Below are 25,010 nucleotides of genomic sequence, written 5' to 3' on the forward strand. Positions count from 1 at the left end.
GTAGTCAAATATATATTGGTTTCTGATCTCAACAATAATTTTCCATACACTAATTTCAATATATGTTGCTCTCCTATAAGGAAACTGATTTGTATGCATCCAACAATTCAAATTATGATACAGCACGTACTTTCATCAGTGACCTCATTACTCATGATTTAAAATGTGATTATTCAAAATGTGCATCCATATTCGCTATTGTCCTAACACATCTTATGTACAAAATGTATTTATTATATTACTCTTGTATTTCTGCACATTGTTATTACACAAATATTATTATATACAAATAAAACACACACTTTACACTTTTGACTGTGATAAGTAAAATATCCAGTATCTATCAATACAAAGAGTACTTTTCTTACAAAGTTGATAATATAAACATAATTGTAAATTATTTGTAGACATAGAGCATGAGGAGATGCATAAGCTTATATTTGCCAACCTGCAAACGTGTAAGGATTTGCAATATCTCATTATTACTTAAGAAAGTTTCACAAAGATCCTATAAACCAAAGACCTATAACGTTTATTTACAAACACTGTGAATCATTTTAGCTTTATCAAGCCTATATGCTTATACAATTGATGTTAACTATCAGTGTGGATTGGTATTTCTATTATTGAAATATGTTTACATTTCAACACATCCATATGTTTTGCCGTTCATTATGATATAAACAAGCTATTTTACATCACAATGAGGTAATTTATTTTGTTTCAACATTCAAAACTCCTGACGCCTGCTTCAAAACCACACGGATATAATAATAACTTTATTTATTATAGTGTACTGATTAATTATATTAAAATTTCGAAAATAATTAAATTTTTTTTCTGCAATTCCAGGCATAAACTATAAACTAGTTACTAATGTAATATGTTTAGTGATATTTGTTATAACAAATTGACTGACAAAATCTAATCACAAATCCACCTACACGTTTTTTTTCACACATCTTGTATTTTTACAAGAAATTAGAAGCATCTTCTAAAAGCACAGTCAAAGGAGGTAATCGATCCAATGCAAAGTGTCCTGTTTCAGTGTCTATATACATAAAAGCCTCCATCTGAGGTGACGGAACGCTACGTGGTCTTTGAAATATGTTACTTTGCGAAGCTTTAATCGTAAAATATTATTTTAACACCATATTGACCCTACAATTGTATTAATACTACACAGGCTTTTTAAGGTGGCGTGCAATGTCAATGATACATAACAATACGCATAATAAATAGTTATCGTAATATGGACTACATATATGCAAAAAAATTAAATAAATACATAAATTAATTGAATAAATACCATCACAATATTAAAGCAGTGTTAAAGTATTAATGGTTAGAATAAAGACTTTATCACTATATTCTTAAATTGTGTAGTAGTTTTTTAAGCCAAAGGTTTTTGGGAAATAGGTTGTATCTTCTACTTTATGTGTTGTTAAACCGTAGTTTTCGCACTTTGTGTTCAAACTCACTAAAAACGTCCATTCACCGAAACGGTGGTAAAAAGAAGTGTTTTGTAGAAGTTGACGCGGTTGTAGACTAAAAACAATGAACCAACTAAATAGGTTACAATTTTAACTTATCTAGTTTTTTTTAGCAGTTATTGCATTTACGTAAACTAACCTTCCAAGGCACGATATTAAACTGCAAAAGAACGTAGCTTTTCAGAAATGCCGTAACGTTTACGGAATTTATTATATTTGATTGCACTCGATTGGTTTCATTCCAATTAACATTTAATAAATATATATAAAATACACAAATTTGCTTAAAATATTATGATTGTAAAAGGTCTATTAGTAAAGACAATTAACTAAGCAATTCATCTTTAGATAAAAACAAAATACAAATTTACAATTTATTATGTACATACAAAAATTGAAATAGAATATAGGTGTTTCGGAAATTGCCCACACGGAATACTCAGATACGTTGCGACGAAGGGAGTGAAATTTCCTTTAGAGGAAATATCAGGTAATCTTTCCAGGTGAAATCATTTTATGAGCATTAAAACCCGTAACACTTATCATTAAATGGTAAGTATTGATGCGGGGTTTCTCTGTTGACGCCATCAGTTAGTTTTTGAATAATTAACATATTTCTTGTATTAAAAGCGTAACATTATTTCGAGCCTTAATCAATCTCAAGTATTGTTTGTTGTTGTATTTATTTACATACTTATCTAAGTAATCGTTACTAATTAATAGGCCTAATCGTTACATTTAGTATTCATGCCATCAAATGCTGGTGTACTGGTTAATAGTGCTACAAATGGCATTCATAATATTTAAAATGCTCGTTTTCTTTCCTACTCCACGTTTATTATTAAAAGTGTACGATTATTAACTATTTTTATTTTCACGATTATTAATCATTCTTTAATAATTTATTTTACGTTGTTCAAGGCCTCTTGGCAGTTTGTACCTAAAAAAATAAAAATAATGACAAAAGGAAATATAACAAAAGTTTAAGTGTTCCCACTTTATAAATGGAATACATTGCCTGGAGAAACGTCTCGTTGAAAGGAAGAATTGATTTTACAAAGAGATTCTCTCTCTTAACCGTTAAAGCAGGGTTTTTACTATTGTAATACTATAGGCCTGGAATAAATATGTTATGAAATTTATAAGTTGTTTGATATAAAAAGTGTCCAGAATTGTTAAATACGTTTTGAGTTATGTTAAATCCACTTAATAAAATTGATGTATGTATGATATACAAATCCTTGGTTAAATTAATGTACAAATCCAAAGTAAAACGTACGCTCGTTTGACTTTTGTTCAATAAAGCTGCAATTAATTTTTAATTAATTTAAATTTGTGATACGCTCTAATTGTGCTCTAATTGATTCACATGTTTGATTATTATTCAACATTATCTAGATGCTATCTAACGTATTTCAATGAAAATTAATAATTGCATTCAGTGCTAAAGATGTTTATTTTGCGTTTGTGTGTAAGTATTTTATACGGTAAAAACAAAACGAACGGTACCAACAAAAAAGCTTAATGCATAATAACTTTTTGTAAGTAAATATTTTCGTCCAATGAACTTATTTATATAATATAATTGCACAAGTCCTTAATTCAGTAAAAAAATGTTGGATAAAAGTAACCGTTCTTTTGTCACCGCTTTATTAAAATTCTAAAAAAAGTACCAACTAAGTCCCATCAGTTTTTTACTTAACTATTTTAATGGGGAGTAATTTTTTAAATATTATAATGTGTTTTTTTATGTATATGATTAAACATTTATGAGTACAAAATGTACCCGTTTTCATATTTTATCATAGGTTATTTAACAAAACCGATTTCTTTAGCACCTAAAATCAGCAACTTTATGAACTCAGGAAGGTAATTTGTTTTTCTTAAGTGGTATTGTGAATATTTAATTTTGCTTGTGATGTTAGCGATATTATATTTTTGGGATATAAACTAATCCGTTAGAAAACGAAAATCTTTCACGACCACCATACGAAAAACTAAGACGATATAATCGATGATATATAAATAACAAATAACAAATATTTAAGTAAATACATTTTAAAAGTTTAAAAAGACACGCAACAAAACAGTAAACGACACATGGCAAAAGCGGTGAATGTTCTTCAAAGGCAGTCCGCCCTGCCACCTTCATTGTAAGGGTGGGTTTCTATAGTGACCTAGGTTTGGCACTTTGCCTCCGTTCATATTTTATTCTACAGAACCCAAAGATATATATATAAATACAACACAAATTAATAAGTTATTAGTGAATAAAATAAATTTACAAATATTTCTTATATGAATATTGATTGACATAACATTATTGGTAGTGGATTAAAAATTCTACAAAAACATCGTATACAGGGTGTTCACTTGAAAACTTTCCATCTGTTGTGTACAAAGGTAAGGCTTCTAACACTTATTCGTTCTCGTTTCCCCCTAATTTGGACATGACGAATCTAATTAATTATTTTAAATTTTGAAAAACGCCCTAAAAGGGCCCAATTTGGGGCTTTGGGGTGCTTTTTAAGAAATTTTCAAAAGTAAACGTGGGTTGTGTGATACATCAATTTAAAAGTCTAATCACCCCCGATCACAAAAAAAAATATCGAAAACCGTATTTACAGGAAGGGTCAAAACGTAAAATAAAAGGAGTTTGAAGTTAATTATAATATATATATATATATATAATTTTGAACACTAAACACTCTATGAAATGCATTAAATATGTCTAAATTATTTTTGTTCTTGCAAATAGTATTTCCATGATATAGAAGTATTCTACAAATAGGAACTAAACATTAACAATGATTTGATTTATATGTTTTTCTTTTACAGGTAATGACAAATCATCTATGTACTTAAGTAGTAATTGATTTGTTTGCTTGATTGTAATATTACTCAAGATTAATCTTAATAGATTATCTGTATTTTGGCAATGTAGATTTTTTTTATTTTTAACGACACATATGGAAATAATATTGAATATTACTAAAAAACTTTGTATTAAAACGTGATTAAGCTTCAACGAAGATAAAGGTAACAAAGTCATTAAGCAAAAGTGTATTGTTAGTATTTCTGTTATTCACCAATACACCATTTTAATTTAAAACAACACAAGATTGATAGGTTGTCAGGTAAATATTTCACTTAGCTTGATTTACCAATGGTCAACGTTACAAAGAGCTGCCTCACTTTGAGAGACAATATTGAAAGTGCTGACATCAGTTGAAATATCAGTTGGCTTCAAACGCAAAAAAGATAAAAAATTAACTATTAACAAATCACTTTATGTAAACTTATGATTAAATAATTGTATTCAAAAGGTTGCGGAATGGAGACCTTCAAGTGTTATGAATACGTATTTTCAGTTAGTTCAGTTCTCTATGTGTGATTATACAATTAATTGATGACTACGTTAAACTCTAAAAATATAAATAAATAAAAAATACTGTACATTTTTTAATGGAATGTATATTATGTTTTAGAACTAGATAAACTAATATACCTACTTTTCGTTTGAAAAGTCAAAACCAAAACGCACAGCCGTATTTAGCTACTATAGCTGGCAGCTACAAAAAGCCACCTTTAGTGCAAATTAATGATTTATTTCTGTTAATTGAGCTGTTACGAGTGCAAAGATGTTTTGATTCTCCTTTGAATGAAATGCAGAAATATCATATGATTTACAGTTACTAATGGTATAAAGAAATTGATTTCACTGTCACAAGGTATAAAATATTATAATACCATACATTGACTAATCAATAACATATTTTTATTCTTAAAGAAAGCGATCCAATAGTAAAATGTTGCATCGTATGCAAAGAGGTTTGATAACCCTAGGGATGGCGGTATCCCTGGTGGTATGCATGTGGTGCAAGGTTTAAAAAATAGGACAAATACTGCACTTTAATCCTTAATACTTCTCATACACCTAGTACAGTCAATGCTACTATTAAGATTATTACTATTGCTATTATGATTAGTAAGATGAACTATTTATTTTCTTATTTGGCCAATAGTTGTATATTCCTGCTTTGTTTCTGTTTATTAATGGTCTATAAATTACTGCTAAAGCTATTTTATAGGTGTACATTGTTTGTAAAAGTATTTAGTTGAATAGGAATCTGAAAATAAAATGATCTGAAGATCATTTGATATGAACATGATTGATCCCTACCTAGGTCCCATCATTAATGAAGCTAGAATTAAATGACTTTGATAAAAGTTTAATTTAAAACTGGATAAAAATTTGCATACGCATTTTATTCAGTAACTCTTAGAGATTACATCAACAAAAATATGTAAGGGGTTTCGTAGTATTCCAACTTGTATATTAGCTGCTTAATTAGAATTAGTTTCACAACGGGACCATTTCAAAGTTTAATTTTTTTTTATTTATTGGAAATAATGTTTTTTACTATAGAAACATTACACGCTGAATAAAATGTGATTAAAGTAAATATAAATATCGGATGCAACAAACGTAATTCATACCAGATTCTTTACTACCATAGAAAATAAATCAAAAGCTGTAAACCGTATGGTTGTTAGCGAGTTTCCCTATAGGGAAGTAGCTATTACCGTAGGTCTCATGGTAACACTTAGGCCCGGGACCGATTTACTTTTTCATTTTGATGTCCCCAGAGGCCAAAAACACCATTCGTTCAAATTTATATATATATATATATATATATATGTGTGTGTGTCCGTGAACACGATAACTTGAGTAATTTTTATCCGATTTTGATGAAATTTGGTTTAAAGGTGTAAGGCGGGATAAACTTGAATGAGTTCGCGATCCAGCATGATCGGACCATGGGAACAGGGTTTTATGGGGTAAAAATTGATTTTTCTCACTTTTGACCCTAAAAACACAAAATTTCCCAATTTTCCTCTAAACTTTCTTAAAGAGCTTAAAAAAACAAACAATTCAGTGTATCAAAGTGTTTTTGTACGGTTATTGGTTACGGAGAAAACTAAAAAAATGGTCAATTTGAAATTCCCATGTTATTCTTATGGAGAATATTGTAAAATGTTGTAAGTGTGCTTGTTTATGGATATCTTTTGATCAAACTTGGCAAATATATTCATTTTATACTAAGCAATAATTATTTTACTTAAAACACACACTTTATTAGTTTCCTTGTAGCAGCAAACCTAGGTACTCGTTAAACCTAATGTTATTTAAATAGATCAATTGAAAATCAATTCATCCAAATGGAAATTCGCTAAGACGGCAGGTTTGCTGCGGCGGGGGTATATTTTATTTTACCATAACCTTAATTTTATCTGATAGATTCATCTGAATACTTTTAAATCCAACTTTTACATTCCATGCGACGACATGGAGAATTAAAGAATTATTGTTGAAGGTATTTTTGACTTCTTTATTTTATGGAGCTGTGCTATATACTGTGTATATATTTTTGTACTATGTGAGTAGTATTACATGATTACACATTTATCTACATTCGCTGTATTATTCGATAATCTGTATTCAAGGTAATCCACGTGTTTTAACATTAAAGACAGAAGTACAAAGTTTCGAACGTTAACGTAGTTACTGTGCTTACAATTTGTCTTGTTTAACCATTTGTAATACTTATACCCCCACTGAATCAAGTCTGCGGCTTAAGCAGATTTTAATTTGCCTAGTTGTATTGTTATTAAAAATGTCCTTAAATTGATGAGGTTTAACCAAGATTACATAAGCCCAATCTTGGTCTTATGTGATCGCTAGGCTTAACACTTTTTAAATTACATGTTGTTCAAAGATTACTTAGATTTGCTGATAACTATATTAAAATGTGGGGTTAAGCGACACATTAATAACTGATTATAAAATAAACATATAAGTTTATAATATTTTCGATAAACATTGAAATTAGAACAGTTAAATCTTAATCCATTTTAAAATAACACATGGCTTTACATTAACAGTACTTTAATATTTTTTTTCATTATCAGTTAAGAGTGCAACAAACTTTTAATATATTATTTTTTTGACTATCTTTTATCTACCAAAGACAATTATTGTGATATATACCAAAGCGTTATTGTCGCATATACATCCAATCTATTATCTTGGAAAATGTTGGTCCTTTATTGTTTTTGACTGTATTCCCAAATGTAGTTATAGCAAGTTACTAGGGTGGTATACATTTAGGGTGGCCACTTGCCAAAATCGTCATTGTTTGTAGTTCCATTCAGAATTTATCGATTATATAGAACATCACCGTATAGTTATCCATATATGACAAATGAGTTTTTCTATTATAGGGAATAAAGTAAAAACTTAAGTTCAATTCGAAAATGTATTAGTCAGTTGTTATGTTAAAACGAACTGGTGTTTAACAAGATTATAATGCGCTTACTTAATCATGTTTCATGATTTTTTTAAAAAGCAAAAAACATTTTGTAATATTTTTTAACTAGGTTTGGGACACTTTTAAGCAAACATTTGCCCGTCCAAATATCCTAAGGACCTGTTTGTGGAACATAGCCTTATAATTGTGTTACGATTAGTATAAGGCGTAATTGTAATATTTCTTGTCCCGAATGAATGATTAAAAAGAAGTTCCGAAAAAAAATATATTTCAAAGTTCTAGTCATTAAATAGTCCCGCTGCACAATATTGCAAGCGTACAATATTTTGGGTTTTTACTACAAAAAAAAAAAAAAAATACGTAAAGATAATCCTAACATAGTTTGACAGCAGGATTCAGTTTGAAGAGTTATTCCTTTCTAAACTAGGCCATCGATACTTGATGAAAAGATTTAATATTAATAATCGTATGACGGACAGTATCAATTTTCGTTCATCACGTTATTTTCTTTCAAAAACACCTTTCAACTTTTTTCATATTTCCATATCCTATGTTATTATTTACATTTTAAACTCACTTAAAAATAGCACTTTAGTAACCTGTATTATATATTGGCAGTACGTTAAATTATTGACTATTGGATACTGAAGTAGACTTCCCATCTATAATATGGCCCATCTGTCTAAATTTTTGTATTGAAAGAAGTAGTTGTGTGAGCCGGTCAAAGAATGTGCTAGTGCCTAGAATTATATTTTGTACTTTATCTTTGTTGCTGACCAGGTTGATGGGTTATAACAGTTGCTATAGCTCACCATAAATAATTCTTAAGTTTGGCTTGGTAAAAACGTTTGTGTATTCGACAGAATTTAGTAACTTATATCGACGCAGTCTGTCGGTGGCTTACATCAACTACGACGATTTTGATAAAAGAAAATGGCTACAAATTTAGCATGGGGATGGAATGTATAGTTGTATTAATAGCCAACGGTTAAACTAAACGAATTATCGATCAGTTAAAGTTTAACTTAAGAATACAACTATTTAAGTAAACAACCTTACAAGACATAGGTCAGTTGAACACTTACTGACCTGTATTAACAATGAAGTTGAAGGCAATTATTGGACATTTCCCGGCTTAGAATGCTTCAAATACGATCTCATTATCTACTCTCTCCGGGAGGTCTGATACTTGATGACTTGGGAGCCAGTAGTATGCACCAAGCTATTAAAACGCCCTTAAAAAGTGACGCTTTACATTTTCAGCGGCAATTAGTTCTATCTTGTGTTTATAAACTAATAATTAATTTATACCTTGCTTAATATTTCCTCTTGTTGGACTGTGATTTGTTTTACTACAAACAGTTTTACACATATTTATCCTCAACAATAATTAGCAGTTAAATTTTTAACAAGTACAAAACTTTTTAGTTTAGATAAATACACTATATGGCTGGTGAAACTATATTAATGTTTTTTTACATAATGGCTTCGTTTTCATTGCTCAACATTAAAAAAAGGTGCTCATTCATATCAAAGGTTAAAACTCCAAAGCAGGATTTGGAAATAGAATATATTAATGCGTTTTTCTTATGTTTAATGTCAAATCAATGAATAATTTTAAATACATTTATTATTAATCCAACCACATAATACAACAAATTAAAAAGTTAGTTCTGTGTCAGAAACGATTTATTTCAGTATTTGATGTAGAACAAGCAATACATGATCATATTTTTCTCACGTGATTAACACGAACATGTAAATGTTTGATTAAAACGTTGACAAGTATCCATCAAACCACCAATCAATCAGAATGCTAATTTTGGATTGTTTAAATCAAGTGACAGGAAAACACAACTATTATTTACAAGTGGTTATATGTTTTCTCGTATAATTAATTACGGACTTACATAGTTATGAAATAGTAATTAAATCTGCAAATATACGAAAATATATAAATGAAAAGATGGATTAAGCTAAGAAGAAGCTTTTGACAACGTAAATATGCGTCATTTATACTCTATTCATATTGTACTGTATTTCTAATGTAGCTCTCCATATTTAAAAATGGCATTACAAAATACAGATAAGTTGTTTTCAATCGATTTCCAAATATAAAGTAAGCATAAAACGATTTCAGGGTTTTTAGGTTTTTTTTTCTCCTACGTGACAAGTTTGATAGAACAAAAAAAGTTGGATAGATAAATGAAAAAGTTATTAGAAAGTTATTATTAAAGTTAGTAGAAATTAAGACATTTATCTGGTACGCCAGGTTTTCAGAAGAACTTAGTCACTATATAACAAACTATCCTGTATAATTATAATTATTATTTTAACGCTGCAGAGCACCATGGGTCCTCTAGTTCATATTGAATAATCTTTCTGATGTATTTAGATTTTACATTATTATCATTTATTGAATAGTTGTATGATAACAAACTTTTGCCCTTTATATTTATCTAGTTTACCCATAATGATAGAAAGTAATGTTTAACATTTATTTTAAGTTACAATATTATGTATTTAACTGTAAATTTATGGCCATGAATTTGTTAACCATATATAAACTTTCGCTATATACTTTGGCTGAATTAACATTTGAAATGCAATACATTTGTGATTGGTGGAATGCCAATACCACTCTGCTTCTATCATTTCGGATTCTATTGCAATCGTTGGCTCCATTGCTCGAATACCAATAAGCTCTACGATGCTACGAAAAAAAATAATTCCAACATTTTGAAAACAATTAATTTGTTTATTACAACAATATCTTGGATTTAAAAAAATAAACAGCTAGTGGATGGTATAATAAAATATAGAATCATAGTCAGAAAAATGTAATTCTCAATATGTACACAGGGAAATTATCTCTGAGAATCATATTATATTTAAATATATTTTGCTGTTTGGTTATTTACTATAAACCCACCGTATAAAGGTAAACTTTAATTTTTTTTCTATAGCGAATTATGAAGAAGCAAAATATATTATATTCAATTATATGGGTATTTTCAGATACAACCCTATTCATAAATATAATTTCACTTAAATTTCTAATGAGCTCACTGTGCAAAAATAAAAAAAATATGTAGAACTTCAATTACAACCATGTTCAATGGAAAATGATATGCATTGTGGATTAATTACAATAATTCTTAAATAAACCAAAACTTTTTAGAGCATCAAAGTTTTGCAGTAAGACCAAAGAACGCTCTCCTTACGAAAAATGAACTGAAACAGGGTACAGTGGTGTTGCAAAAGAGATACTCCACATCATTTATCGTAGACGAAATAAATACCGGGAGTGTAAAATTTCGATATGCAATATAAAGCAATGTCTCGATTGCTAATATTCTTAATTTTTTTTATGACTTGTTAAAATTCATGACGTCATTTACTGACACAATAAAATTCAATATATTCCTGTTTCCCTCAAGCCTTATGCTTACAATTTAATGGTTTTAATTTCCATAACAGTGAGAAGAATATTAAAGTTTATCTCAATTATTTTCTTAGTTATTGTACTACTTTTATACAGGTCACGTCTTTTGTTAAACGAATATTGACTACTCGGTTGGAATATCTTTAAAGAATTACGAAATTCGTTCATGTAAAGATATTTTGAGATAAGGGTAATAATTGTGTGATTATAGTTAGAGTTTCCTTTGTCTTAGAAAGTTTCCACACGTTGTTATAGCTGTTAGGTACGCAATTAAATATTTACCTGTATATAATAACTGTATATAAAATAGAAACATATTAAATAATAAATATTATATCATTTTATTGTTGTATTAAACAAACGTTAGTTAAACTTACTATGCATTGAAAAAGAATAAAACGCCAACATACAAATGTCTACATATTTTGATTAAATTTAAAAACATTTCTATTTTGCCTTTTCCTTAACATTATAGTAAGTCTTTTTAAGATTCTTTAAACTTAAATTATAGTTATGAAAACTGTTTACCAAATTCATAAATGTTGCTACAATACTTTACAAATCCGGGCAGCAATGTGCATTCATCGATTTGTTTCTCATGGGTAATGGACCGAGCTACAATGATTAATGTTGTTTGCTATTCCAGTTTCATCAGTCCATTTGTATACCAGATAGGAATTGAATCATATTACTGGGTTAGGGGTAGATAAAAATCTGGAGTTAATAGAAAATAATTAGTAGATTAAATTATAATTTTAGTTGTTTACAAAGTATATCGATCCCTATTATTCTGCCAATACGAATTATAAAGGAAGAATAAACTTTTGTAAAGTAACCTTTTATAAAAACAAAAACCCTTGTATATCCTGCTTTGAAGAAAAGTAATGCATTGGTTTTGTTATTTTGAATGACAAAGAGTAGCAACGTTATTTTAGGCATCTCCTTTCACTGGTTCATTAGTAAACACTCAATCGTTTTGATATCGTAGATTTCAAATAATAGTTCATATATGTATATGTATCTATTATAAGTGTCTTTTTACGATAATCCTATTAAAGGATAATTGTTATAATAACATGCTTTAGATCTCCCTTTCTTTCATTGCATATTGCATCTATGTAATCATTATATTTGTTTGAAACCTATGTACTGTGAATGGAAAATATATGAGAGGTAATGAAGACTACAAAGAGTTTATTAATAAAGCTTCTGTTAAAAAAAAAAAAACAAAAACAAAGGCAAGTGTTCTCTTTGCCTTTCTAACATTCAATCTTTTCATGTTACACAGGAACACATGGCGTTAATTAAAATACTTACAAAGAGTCTTGATTCAATGATACGTTACTAACATATTTTCCTTTTCAAAAATACCGTTTAAGGTGATCAAGACAAGAACTAATTAGTATTTAAGGGTTTATAAAGTCTTTGCGTTACAGAGAGATAACATTCTTACGTATTTCGTTTCATGTTTTGGGAAAAGCGTATGGTAAATAGAATTAAAACCGCCTTGCTTTAGTTGAAAAATATATGTTTACCGGCCCTTAAAGTTAAACCTGAGTATTTCACTCATTAATCTCAGATTTTCGTTACACAAAGACTGATTTTTTATTGTGAGATAAAATAAAACATAACAAGAAACAGCTAGTTTTTAAATAACACTTCCAACCGTACCATATTAATTGCCTTTCAACCCGTATTTTTTGACAAAGGATCAATTGAGTAACCATCTTGATAATTTAGCTTTAGATATCCTGAATTCCTTCTAATGACAAAATATTTATAATATTTTTCAAATTAATTATATTTATCAAGACAAAACCTATTCGGTATACGACCTGTAGTAGGCTCATTATGCAGCACTGAAATAAGTCTAGATGGCCTATTGTGTAGAAGCAATCGCAGTGTACTGTACAATATAATAATCTTCAAGTTTATTTAATAGAATGGACTCTACTGTTGGTCTTGAGAGTGATGCAGACCACCCATATCCCAGGACCATTAATGGAGTTCCCCAGGGGTCCATCAAACTCTGCAGGGAGGTACATCGATACTGTCTTGCCCACTCAACGTTTGGCTCAGAGTTTATTTATTTATAAATATGGTCAATAAATTGAGCGTTTTAAAATATTACTTACAAAGAATAAATAAGACTTTGCTCAGATTAAATGCTAAATAGTGAGACGGTTTGCTGAATAGCAATATACGTGGAATAACGTAGATTGTTTTGGGGTTTTTTATAAATATTTCAATTTAATTTTCTTTATTATTTCTCATTCAATTTCTCTTTACAATATATTATTTATCCAGTTAAACCTAATTTTATGTTGATATAAATTAAATAAAAGTAGCTAATCTATAATGGCAGTGTTATGTTTTTCGTCTTTAGTAATCACCCCTCTTGTTTTTAAATATCAATAAATATATGTAGGTTACCATTGAAGTTTTTTCTTATCCAAACTGTAGATTGTATGTTCAACCTACTAAATGTGTATAAGTAAATCTAAGACATTGTATTTAATTTTACTCCATGCATATAAAATACGAACAGAAAACTTCCTTTCGTAATTTAGAGTGATAATGAAAATGGTATAAGGTTCACTGTTGGTATGTTATCACATGTAAGCGAAGATGTGGGATTGCATTGTGTCTGCTACTTCTTGTAATCAAATCCGATTGGTTTTAGAGAACAAGGGTGTAACGCCCGACCTCAGTACAGTCCAGCCATGTACACAGATTGTTCAACTCGCATTTATTTTGAATTCAAATTTATCACATACTTTTGTCTGTTTCGAATTACATTTTAATATTCTTCGTGCATTAGCCATCTGCTTTGGCAAGGAAAACTATTTGAACTCATATTTTATCACTTACACAAATCTCTGGGTAGATTTTCATGAAAAGGTTATTAGTTTTCCGTTAATAACAAAGCCAGAGAATTGATTTTGTAATGATCACTTTTATTATTATATACAAATTGAACACTTATTTATTGAGATATGTTAATCAACTGTCTCTTCAGTTTAACTGAGATAAATTATGATACAAAAACCAGATCATCTAGTCACAAAGTGATTGTTTTGAAACAAAATTACTCATACAATTTTACTTATCTGTCCATTGAAAAATTTAAATAATTTTTACAAAAGTTCAAAACGTAAACTCGATAATTTTTGAAGTTCTTAACTTGACATGTCAAATTTAAGTTTTGTATTGTAATGAGTTGTAATTTTACCCATTATATGGTGCAAACATATTGCTTTTGAACCATCGTTCATTTACTGAAAAAATAAAACCTTTATTTTAGAGTGTATGCTGATTGAACAACAATACTCTTAATCGACTTACATTAAACACCCGTAAGTAAACACAACATATCACATGTGGATAGATCTGTCTATATGATTAAACAAATAACAATATGTCGCAAATAGGTTGATTGATTTATAAAATATATTGATAAAACCAATTTATTACCATTAAATAATTGTTTACCATTATAATTCAACAAAGTGATTATTTGTCATATCTGATAAAACAAATGAATATTTACAATCAACCAATGGACAGTAATAATTAGATCATTATTTTTATGTTTAAAATATATAAAAAAACTATGAATAATTTTAATATACATCTGTTTTCGTGTTTTATAATACAATTCTTAATATACTTATGGGCAAATAATTTTGTAAATAGTAGTAGTAAATAATTGCATAATAAACATAACAAATAGCATCATCATAATTAGTATTGTTTCAGTAGCATTGCTATACAATCAAGCTTAATAGATTTTTTAATCAATATTATTATAAATATTATAATATTTATAAATATTATTTTATGATTTAGTTAGATAACCCAATAAGCCGTTCCACTGCATGATAATATAATAAGGATTGAAGGGAATTGGAATAGAGTAGTTTTCAATTTTGTTTATTGAGGCAATAGGAGACTATTTTTGTCAGTTATTGTGTAAATGATAACCTCAAAATGCAAGTCTGTTTATTCAAATTGAATAAACTCACTTTCGACTGGTTTGCAGTACTTCTGTTATTATGGTTTTGAATGTACTAACAATTTGGATTCAAACTGATACTAGATCATTGTATATAACACAGCTTAAAATTAATGACATTTCAAATTTGAAATTATATATTTGGATTAGTTATCTTATTCTTTTCACAATATCGAATATGTCGCATATTGCGTATTTTATACTTGGAAGAAAGGAAATGGAAACATTTCATTTCTGTTTTGTAATATTATATTTATGTTTTAGATTTATATATAATATATTTATACGAAAGGATACCTTAAATCCCCATAGCAATGGAGTGACTATGAACATTTAATAACTTATTCACAAAAATACCTTTAAAAGTTAGTTGATTACCACTGGGTTCCAAGCTATCAAGGCCCCCCTAGAGAGGGCAGATAATGAGGTGTTTTAGGTATTCAGCTCAGGGATTTGCACGAGAACTGTCTTCCACCTCATTTAAAGCAGGTCAGTAAATTTTGAACTAACTTAAGAATGTTCTTTGAAATATTCAACAGAACGGTCTTGTTCAACAATTGTTTTAGTGATTATTAAACGTCTCGGTCCCTGAGGTACCACGTTCTATCCTCGCAAATAACCAACGGAAAACAATTCAGGTTAAAGGAGTATAAAAAAGATAATCCAATAATAAATTAAATTTGAATAGGTACATAAAATGTCCCCTATTTTGTGAGGTACTTTCTCAACTTTTCCCTTATTCCTGCTATCAGACTTTGTCGTGGAGTTTCAGACTCTCTCATTGATAAACAATCGCAAAGTTTTTAACTATTTATTTATCATAATGTATTTACCAAACTATTTAAGCAAATATATACAATCGTCCTTCTCCCACGTATCCAATGGACTAGGACAATTAGTTAGGCGACATTCTAAAATATGTATGAACATAAAAAAAACTGTAACGTGCCGTTTTTCCCGCTCGGAATATATGCGCTATTCCGTAGTTAAAGCGGGAAAGACGTCACCAACTCTCGCCAGCGGATCGCTCAAGTCGGCGTGCTGGGAAGTTTCCAGGGTTCAGATAAAAATAATTTATTTAATTAACTCAACAACCTAGCACAGGTACAGATTTGTATTTACGCAAAAAGGTAGTGTGAATCAGGTGTGAACTCAGTACCGGTAACCAACAACGCTACTGTACCATCATCATCGTTCACACCTGGGAACAGCTAATTAAATTAAATTTAAAAATAATGCAAAACCATTCAACGAAGTTTTGAAACAATTTAATGTTGCAGTTTCGTCAACCTCAACACTTAGAATATTTCTTCTGAATATACTGAGCGTGCTCCACCCGACCTCGTGTTTGCACGACCTGCAGAGACGGGTTCAACTTTGCCCGCTTTGCCGCAGCAGTTCAACACCTACTGAATATCCCGGCAAAATACCCGCTATAACCCCGTCACCCTCAATATATATTGTAAACACAATATTAAACGAAATTTGTATCCCTAAAACTCTTTATTACCACCCACGGGAGCCCTAGCATACGCTAAAGCGGACTTATACAAGTTCTAACACCCGACAAAGATCCTACCGTGAGTTTTATGTCTAAAAGGATAAAATGAGGGTTTATCGCTAAATAATAAAAAATAATAGTACACACTATTAAGATAAAGCCGGCGAATTACCTGTATACTCCAGGGATCTTCACTGACACACTAAAGCACACGTTTAGCAAAATCACTAAAGCAATCACTCTTTCAAAGCAAGACACGTCCTAACACTGGAAATCGCAGAATTAGAATGTCCGTCTCATCCCTAGCCCGCAAGGGATCTCCTCTCTTTCCCCCTCCCTAACCCTCTAGGGATGGGGAATCGGCTGATTCTATTACCAGCTGATCGGTGACGTCACGAGTTTAAACTTGGCGCTGTCACAACACAACGCCAAGACAGCCGACTAGTAGTACAGGTTATGTTGTTAATGTTGTTATTCACCTGCGCCGACTGTGAAATTATACGCGGAACTTATATATCATTGCTGGTTTAAACAAAAAGTATAATTTCCACCCGTGACGTGTAGCTTAGTGTGTGACAAAGTATATGCATGTTATGTACGCGACGTTTGTATTCGTGATCGCGGTTCACCCTCTAGCCTAAACAACAACTTTGACCGTACTTCCCAAAGGTGTTTATTAGGTATGGGGGTTACACGGAAACGGTTTATCACTCGTTTTTTACACAACAATGCGATACTGCGACTTGTGAATCTCAAAAATAGTGTCTTTAGTGATTTTTGCCAAAAGTGAGGTTATCCCTACTTCAACCCTAGGATAGGCCTAGAACAGCCTATTTACCTTACCATGATAGGTTTACCACTATCACCAACCAGGTAAGGAATAGGCCTACTGATAATTAAATAATAAATATAAAAACTTAACCCCTCTATAATTTTGACCCATTACAAAACATTTATTACATATTTTTACTATGCCTTGTTTGAATTGGCAAATATATAGTAATTAGCAATTGGATGAAGAATTTGTTTTCTAACAACTATAAATTTAGGTATTGCTCTACTGTGTATGAAATAACTATCCTATACTTACTTTTTTCTTATTAAACATGTGTGAAGTCAAATTTGGTTTGAATTTTTACGAATTTTATTTACACTTTTAACCTTCAATTTAAAATGTTCAATCTGTAGTATTATTTATTTACTTAGACCTACAGGCTTTCTATTTATAAGGATACTTCACTAAGATAGGATTGCAAGATAGATTGGATTGGGTTGTTATAGGATTGCAGTAAGATATATTTACACCTTAATAACTCAAAAAAGACTAATTTTAATACGAATAATTTTTTTACTGAAATATTAGATTATTAAAAAAGATTTTTGATGTTTTAACATTTCTTGAATTTCAAAACGCATAAGAAAAAGCATAATAAAAATTTACATACCATTGATATAGCAGGGTTTTGAAATTCAATATAAATATTGAGAATATTTATTTTCGGATTCTTATTTATTGAAGAATATCAAAACATGTCGATTTTGAAATCCCAATATCTCAAACAACAATTCTTTTGAATTTTCCACCTCACATGAAACGGTGATAGCTTTATCAGATTATAAGATCAAATAGAATTGAGTTTTATGATGGAATTAATTAGTCGGTTTAAATTGTTTAAATTGTCTTTTGCCGCTTAACTTCATAAGATTCAAATTACATATAAGCGAAATTACAGTACTTCGATGTATGTTAAAACACCTTTTTTCTACGTTAATAACACTTAATAGGACCCACCGCTGATTGTAAAATCACAAGAAAAAATATAAATAATTGTGAACTTGTTAATTTATATTTTCTGGGTATTAAATAGTATAAAACACTGTGCAAAATACTTTTTTACAACAAATAATTACGCACATCGTTATTTCAATTATGTTTTCATTTAGTTGTAAAATATGTGTTGTTCAGTGCCATATTGTTGTACAGAATACTTTGCCTTCGAAGTTACGATGTTTCGAGATCCGAAAGAATCTATTTTTTACAACGGTATGTTTTATAAAATTCATTCATTAATCTTAAGGTATTTTTAATCGACAGTATTAAATCAAAAAATGCTTGAATATTGGGGCCTTAATTCTATATCCTATGGATTTATTTGTTTTCGAAATAAACTTCCGTCAATAAGAAAATTTGCACATTACACGACCCTGTTTCCACAAATATATTTTACAATAAAATCCAATACTAAAAAATGGCCCAAAAACCAACTTGAACGTCGCAGCATACCTCATAAGCATTAAAGGCGAACCACCTACGTTTGTAAACAAAAATAAAACATAATTCATCAGACATTATACCTTCTAATAGATTTAGTTTTAAACAGTAAATAGCTTTATAAGGTAACCCACAGTAAATCACGCCGCTGTTCAGTATTATTCACTACACAAGCAAAACCTAGCATTTGGTCAGTATTGAGTACACAAATCCACCCTTACATATGAAGTCTGTTGAGCTTTTCTGCTTTAAAACATTTACTGCCTTTAATTCATGGTTGAATAATAATTGAATATTTTGAATATGTATATACACATCTAATGTATCACTAAACCACTACTCTAGTACTACTAGCCTTGAAACCCCTTAAGAAGAAGGCCTTAATTTGTAAATATCGTTATTTAAACGGTTTGTGCATTATTTTGCAGTTAGCTATAGATTAACTGGAAACAATGAATTATAATAATAATTGCTAAACTGTGTTTACAGTTTTATGTAGTTCCAATTATTGATATTATCTCTCCCAATATTATCTCAATGTAAATTACGTAACTTCTTTATTACCATTATATAGTCATAGGTTTACATACAGTAATGTGTTATTAGTAATAATATTTTTTTTTACTGTTTGGCGTAGTTCCAATTGATGTCAGCTCTCCCAATATTGTGTCTCAACACGAGGAAACTCGTTGTATCGTTGACCATTGGTAAATCAAGCTAAGTGAAATGTTTACCTGAAAACCTATCAATCTTGGGCAGTTTTCAATTAAACTTGTACATTGACAAATGATAGAAGTTCTAACGTTTGGCGCGGAATGATGACTTTGCTACATTTTACCATTGTTGATATAAATGAATGAAGATGTTTAAAGTATTATTGTGCAACATTATCGTTTTACACTCATTCGTTTTAAGTGTTAAAACACGTTGCAATGAAGATTTTGTGATATTAAGATAATATTTTTGTCAAGTACATTGTAGCAAGCAAACACTTATATATATTAGTACATTAATGCTATCTCTTTTCCTTACCTGTAAAAGATAACAATTATTATTCTTACCAATCGAGGTCAGAAGTACTATTATTATTAATATTCTACATTTAATATTTCAGTATTGATAAAAAGAAAATATATCATTTTTTAAATATCATATCACATTCATGCCAATATGCTAATGGAAAAAAGTATGGTTTTTATTTCTATTTTTTGAAAATCTTTAACTTCATTAGTTTTAATGCAAAAGCTGCCTTAAATAAAAGCTTAAACATGCCTGTTTAAGATTTGTACACTTCATAATTATAGAATTATAATTTTAATAGAGAATTAAGCTTTAAATCTGTTTAAAGAATACGAAAGAAGAATAGCTCTTTAAAACCTCAAAAATATTTTGATATAATATGAATTTGTATTTTATTTGTGTATAGCAACCATGAATCAGTAAAATATTGTGAAATAAGAATACCTAGATAATCAAGTACGTACAGTTTTATTAAAGTTTAAGACTATAAACGTTTTTAAAAAACCAACAATTTCCAAGTTGAATGCCAACTAAACGTTTTCCATGAAATTCTGATGGATGAAACAAAATCACTCATCTACACATTCGGTACTATAGCAAATTTATTTAGTTATCACGTGATTTGGTAATATTAATTGCTAATTTTGTACAATATTATAGTAAGCTAAAACGAAGCTTTTAGGAATTAAATTGCTTGTTTAGCATTCATAATTTTTGTAAGTTTGTTTGAAATAAGTTTATTTAATTAAACTATCAATTTATGGTCATTAATACTTGTTTTAGTATCTTTAACAATTATAGTGATTACATTATTAATAATACTATTATTGATGAAAATCTTTCCATCTATTTTACGGATTCTAAACTACACATAAAAACCCCTTAAATAACAAATAACACAATAAATCAATTAATTACAGTAATAAAGTCATTTTAAAAACACAAAAAGTTGTAACAGAGTATATTACAAGAATGGTTAGGAAAATAGATTGACATATCCAATAAGTGAGTAATTTATTTTTCTATTATAATTTTGTCATTATTTTAAAAATAAAAACAACTTACAAAACACCTTTCTTGTTTGTAAAGAATTAGTTTTATTTTTAATTATTTAAAAGTTTTATTTTTGTTTTACGTTACGCCCACAATTGAAAGTTAGCTTAAACATTCAATCGTTTACAAAGTTTTTATTAACTTATTTTTACAGCACCCTCAATACGAGACTCGTAGAATGCTTCTATCTTATCGGATTCTATTGCAAACGATGCCTAGTTTAATGATTGAGTGATTCTATTGAATACTAATGCCAATAATGGAATTTCCGTTTTAAAGATTTGAAAGAATTCATACTAATTTAACAGTAAGCAAACGAACAATTTGCGTCCAACGGTATCCATTTACAGATCTTCTTTGTTCAATTTATATGAACCTATGCCATGTCAGTAGAACGTCAGTACCTTAGCATACAAAATATAAACATCTTGTTTGATAGTTAAATAAGGAGAGGAACTTGGTTTGAAGTTAAATAAAGTAAATAGTGTAAAATATATAAATGAGGGCCGCCAACGTACCCTATTACAAATAAAACATTTGCTGATAATATAATTCTTAAATGTCCATTTTTAGTTAAAAGAGAAAAATGTATTACGTTGTTTAGAAAAGCAGTTCGTCCATACAGAAAAAACAAACGAAAGCTTAATAGGGCAAGAATAAGTCCAAATAATTATCTTTTTAAATAATATACCCCTTTCTGGGCAAAGCTGTGTACCCCAAAATATTCCGCATCCCTATTCGTATTCAAAGTAAATGTCGATACTTTAGATCTTAGATGTCCACTGTAAAATCAAATGTTTTACCTAATTTATATTCCTTATGATATCTTATTGAATATTTTAATATTCATCACAGAATTTACCAACGTGGTAAACTTCAACATTACAATATTTCTAAAGCGTATCATGCATACAGTGTTCAATGGTTTTGATGCTCATAAACCTGAGAGGAATATTAAGTATTACATCAAGAACTGCTTTAGTTAATATCACAAGTTTACACTGGTCACGTCCTTCGGCTTATTGACTAGTGGGTGGCGTTTTCTTTATAGAAATAGTAAAATTCGCTATCCGAAACCGATTAGTTTGTACACAGATTTTTACAGAAAGCTTTAAGATTACAATTTGTTACATAAAATACCCCCGCCGCAGCAAACCTGCCGACTAAGCGAATTTCCATTTGTCTGAATTGATTTTCAGTTAAATATATTTTAATAACATTAGGTTTAACGAGTACCTAGGTTTGCTGCTACAAAGAAACTAATAAAGTGTGTTTTTGAGTAAAATATTGATAGCTTAGTACAAAATAAATAAATTTGCCAAGTTTGATCAAAATATATCCATAAACAAGCAAACTACAACATTTGACAATATTCTACGTAAGAATAACATAGGAATTTTAAATTTAAATTTTTTTTAATTTTCTCCGTTACTAATAATCGAACAAAAATACTTTTATATACTAAATTATTTGTTTTTTAAGCTCTTTAAAAAGGTCTAAAGTGAAATCGGGAAATTTTGTGTTTTTAGGGTCAAAAGTGAGAAAACCCAATTTTTAACCAATAAAACCCCCCGTAAAGCCCCGTTCCCATGGTCCGATCGTGCTGGTTCGCAAACTCATTCAAGTTTATCTGGCTTTACACCTTTAAACCAAATTTCATCAAAATCGGACAAAAATTACTCAAGTTATCGCGTTCACGGACGTATATATATATATATATATATATATATATATATATATATATATATAAGTCCATATATATATATATATATATACATATATAAAAATTTGAACGAATGATATTTTTGGCCTCTGGGGACATCAAAATGAAAAAGTAAATCGGTCCCGGGTCTAGGTCTTACCGTGCCACCTACGGTAATAGCTACTTCCCTATAGGGAAATTCGCTAAAAGGAAAAAAAAACTAATAGTCCAGTCAATGAATGCTCAAAAGGGGGGTGTAGAGGACATGGAGAGGGGGAAATTTTTTTTCTGCGGGAATGTGTTCGGGGTAGTTAGAAGATAAAAATACCAAAAGTCCCCGCCCCTGGCCCTGCTGCTTCAGCGGGGGGAGGGGGGGAAAGACCCCATTTTTTAGTTTTTTACTTCTACACTGAAAACCGTGCATCGTACGGAAAAAATGTAAATTATAAAAAGAAAGATTATACAATTCTCTACAAGAATGGTCATATTCATTTCTTCCGTATATGCATTGGTTTAAAAGATATTCTCAAAATAATAGAAAAATACTTAAAAAAATTGATTTTTCATGCGTTTTTTGTCAAATAAGTTTATATAATCCATTAGCCTGTTGTTTTTTCACATCAATCAGGATAGAAAACAGGTTTTTTAACACTAACCTATATAATATAATATATCAATCGTATATATTGTGTTAATACTAGTTTATATAAATTTAAATAAGTTATGTATATTTGTCATGGAAACAAGTAATTTTGGCATAATTATTACACTAAAAATTAAAAAGTTTATAGTTGTAGCTATATTTTTCCAGGTTTATTTATAACAATTACCGAAACCAAGACTTAATATTATTGTTCATGGTCTGGCTCACTTGGGACGAGAGGGTCCGACTTCTGTCCCAAAAACTGGTGCCATCTGGAACTGAAAACCACCATCTAAGACATCTCCATCATTCAATTCTTGTTGATTAGACTCAATATTGGCTATCGAAGTGAGAATTCGGTGTAGGCCTATATTCTTCATCTTCCTCATTTATCAGAATGGCCATTTCATGTAAAACCTTCCCTTAGCAGTTCTGGCATAACAGAGAACAATTATTGGACATTTTCTTGCATGCACAAATTGCACATCTGGCACTGTTATAATCTTTAGTACATTTGCAAAATACTTGGTTAAGGGATTAACTGTTTACTATAATTTCGGTGTCTATGTTCAAATGAATACCTACTGACCAGTGGCGGTCCCTTAAGGGGGGGGGGGGGGGTTCGGAGGTATATATCCTCTCCGAAATATTTTATTAGCTAACATAAATACTATTAGCTTGAAGATATTTTAGAGCTCAAATGCATATCAAAATACATTTGTATACGTTTGCATATCAAGTACGTTAAATTGTGCTTTAAATTCCATATTTTTTCCGGGGGGGGGGGGGGGTTAACCACTGGAGGCTCCCCCCGGAAATTTTTTAATTTTTTTTCATTTTTAATTTCATTTAATTTTTAACTGATTTTTTCAATCTGTAGCGTCTTCCTTGGTCTGCCATCTTCATGCTGTTTTATAGGTGTCGACGTACCTCACGTATCCATCACATATCGCAGACACTGAAGATCCCCTTTGCCATATAACCTTATGCGTGGGAAATAGCCCATCGATAACCAAATTAAAAGTCGTCAAAACTGTTGTTGGTTGGTTCCAAAGAACTTGAACAGCGCAGGCATTTTTGGTCATAACTCATACCACTATCATTAAAAAAGGGAAATGGAGCAAGTTCAAATCGTTAACAATCCTTTAAATCTTGATAACTTTTTTAACTTATACAAATCCTTTGAAACAGAATTAAAGGTTTTGCTGCAACGTTTTAATCATTGATATCGATGGTTGAACTCACAGAGGCCAGAGGGAGAGCCATATTTCCCCGTGACAGCTTGTTGTCTGAAAATGATTACAATTTGATTAATTACTCGCAGACTACGTAATACAGCATCGTAACTGTTAACGGATTCATCTCCTACAACCCCAGATGCTATTGACATGATGTCTTGAGTTTCAGGGAAGAGTGGGTGATTTTCAAACATTGCTGTCAGTTTAGAAATATTTGATATTTTATTATTTGTATAATTTAATCAAGGACAACTCTGTTTGGAAAACCAACTAACCTCAGAAATGTGGGATTGGGA

The 25,010-nt window shown here is 29.9% G+C and overlaps 1 protein-coding gene across 6 annotated transcripts in view; it reads left to right on the forward strand.

The window, feature by feature from the left end:
- The window catches only part of LOC129002321 (glutamate receptor ionotropic, NMDA 2B), a 679,287-nt gene that overhangs the window by 513,166 nt on the left and 141,111 nt on the right, over positions 1 to 25,010 (forward strand). The window lies entirely within an intron of this gene.

Source organism: Macrosteles quadrilineatus, unplaced genomic scaffold, assembly GCF_028750875.1.
Source record: "Macrosteles quadrilineatus isolate MER2022 unplaced genomic scaffold, UCM_ALF_1.0 Scaffold_9__3_contigs__length_116548681, whole genome shotgun sequence".
In the NCBI taxonomy this organism is placed as follows: domain Eukaryota; kingdom Metazoa; phylum Arthropoda; class Insecta; order Hemiptera; family Cicadellidae; genus Macrosteles; species Macrosteles quadrilineatus.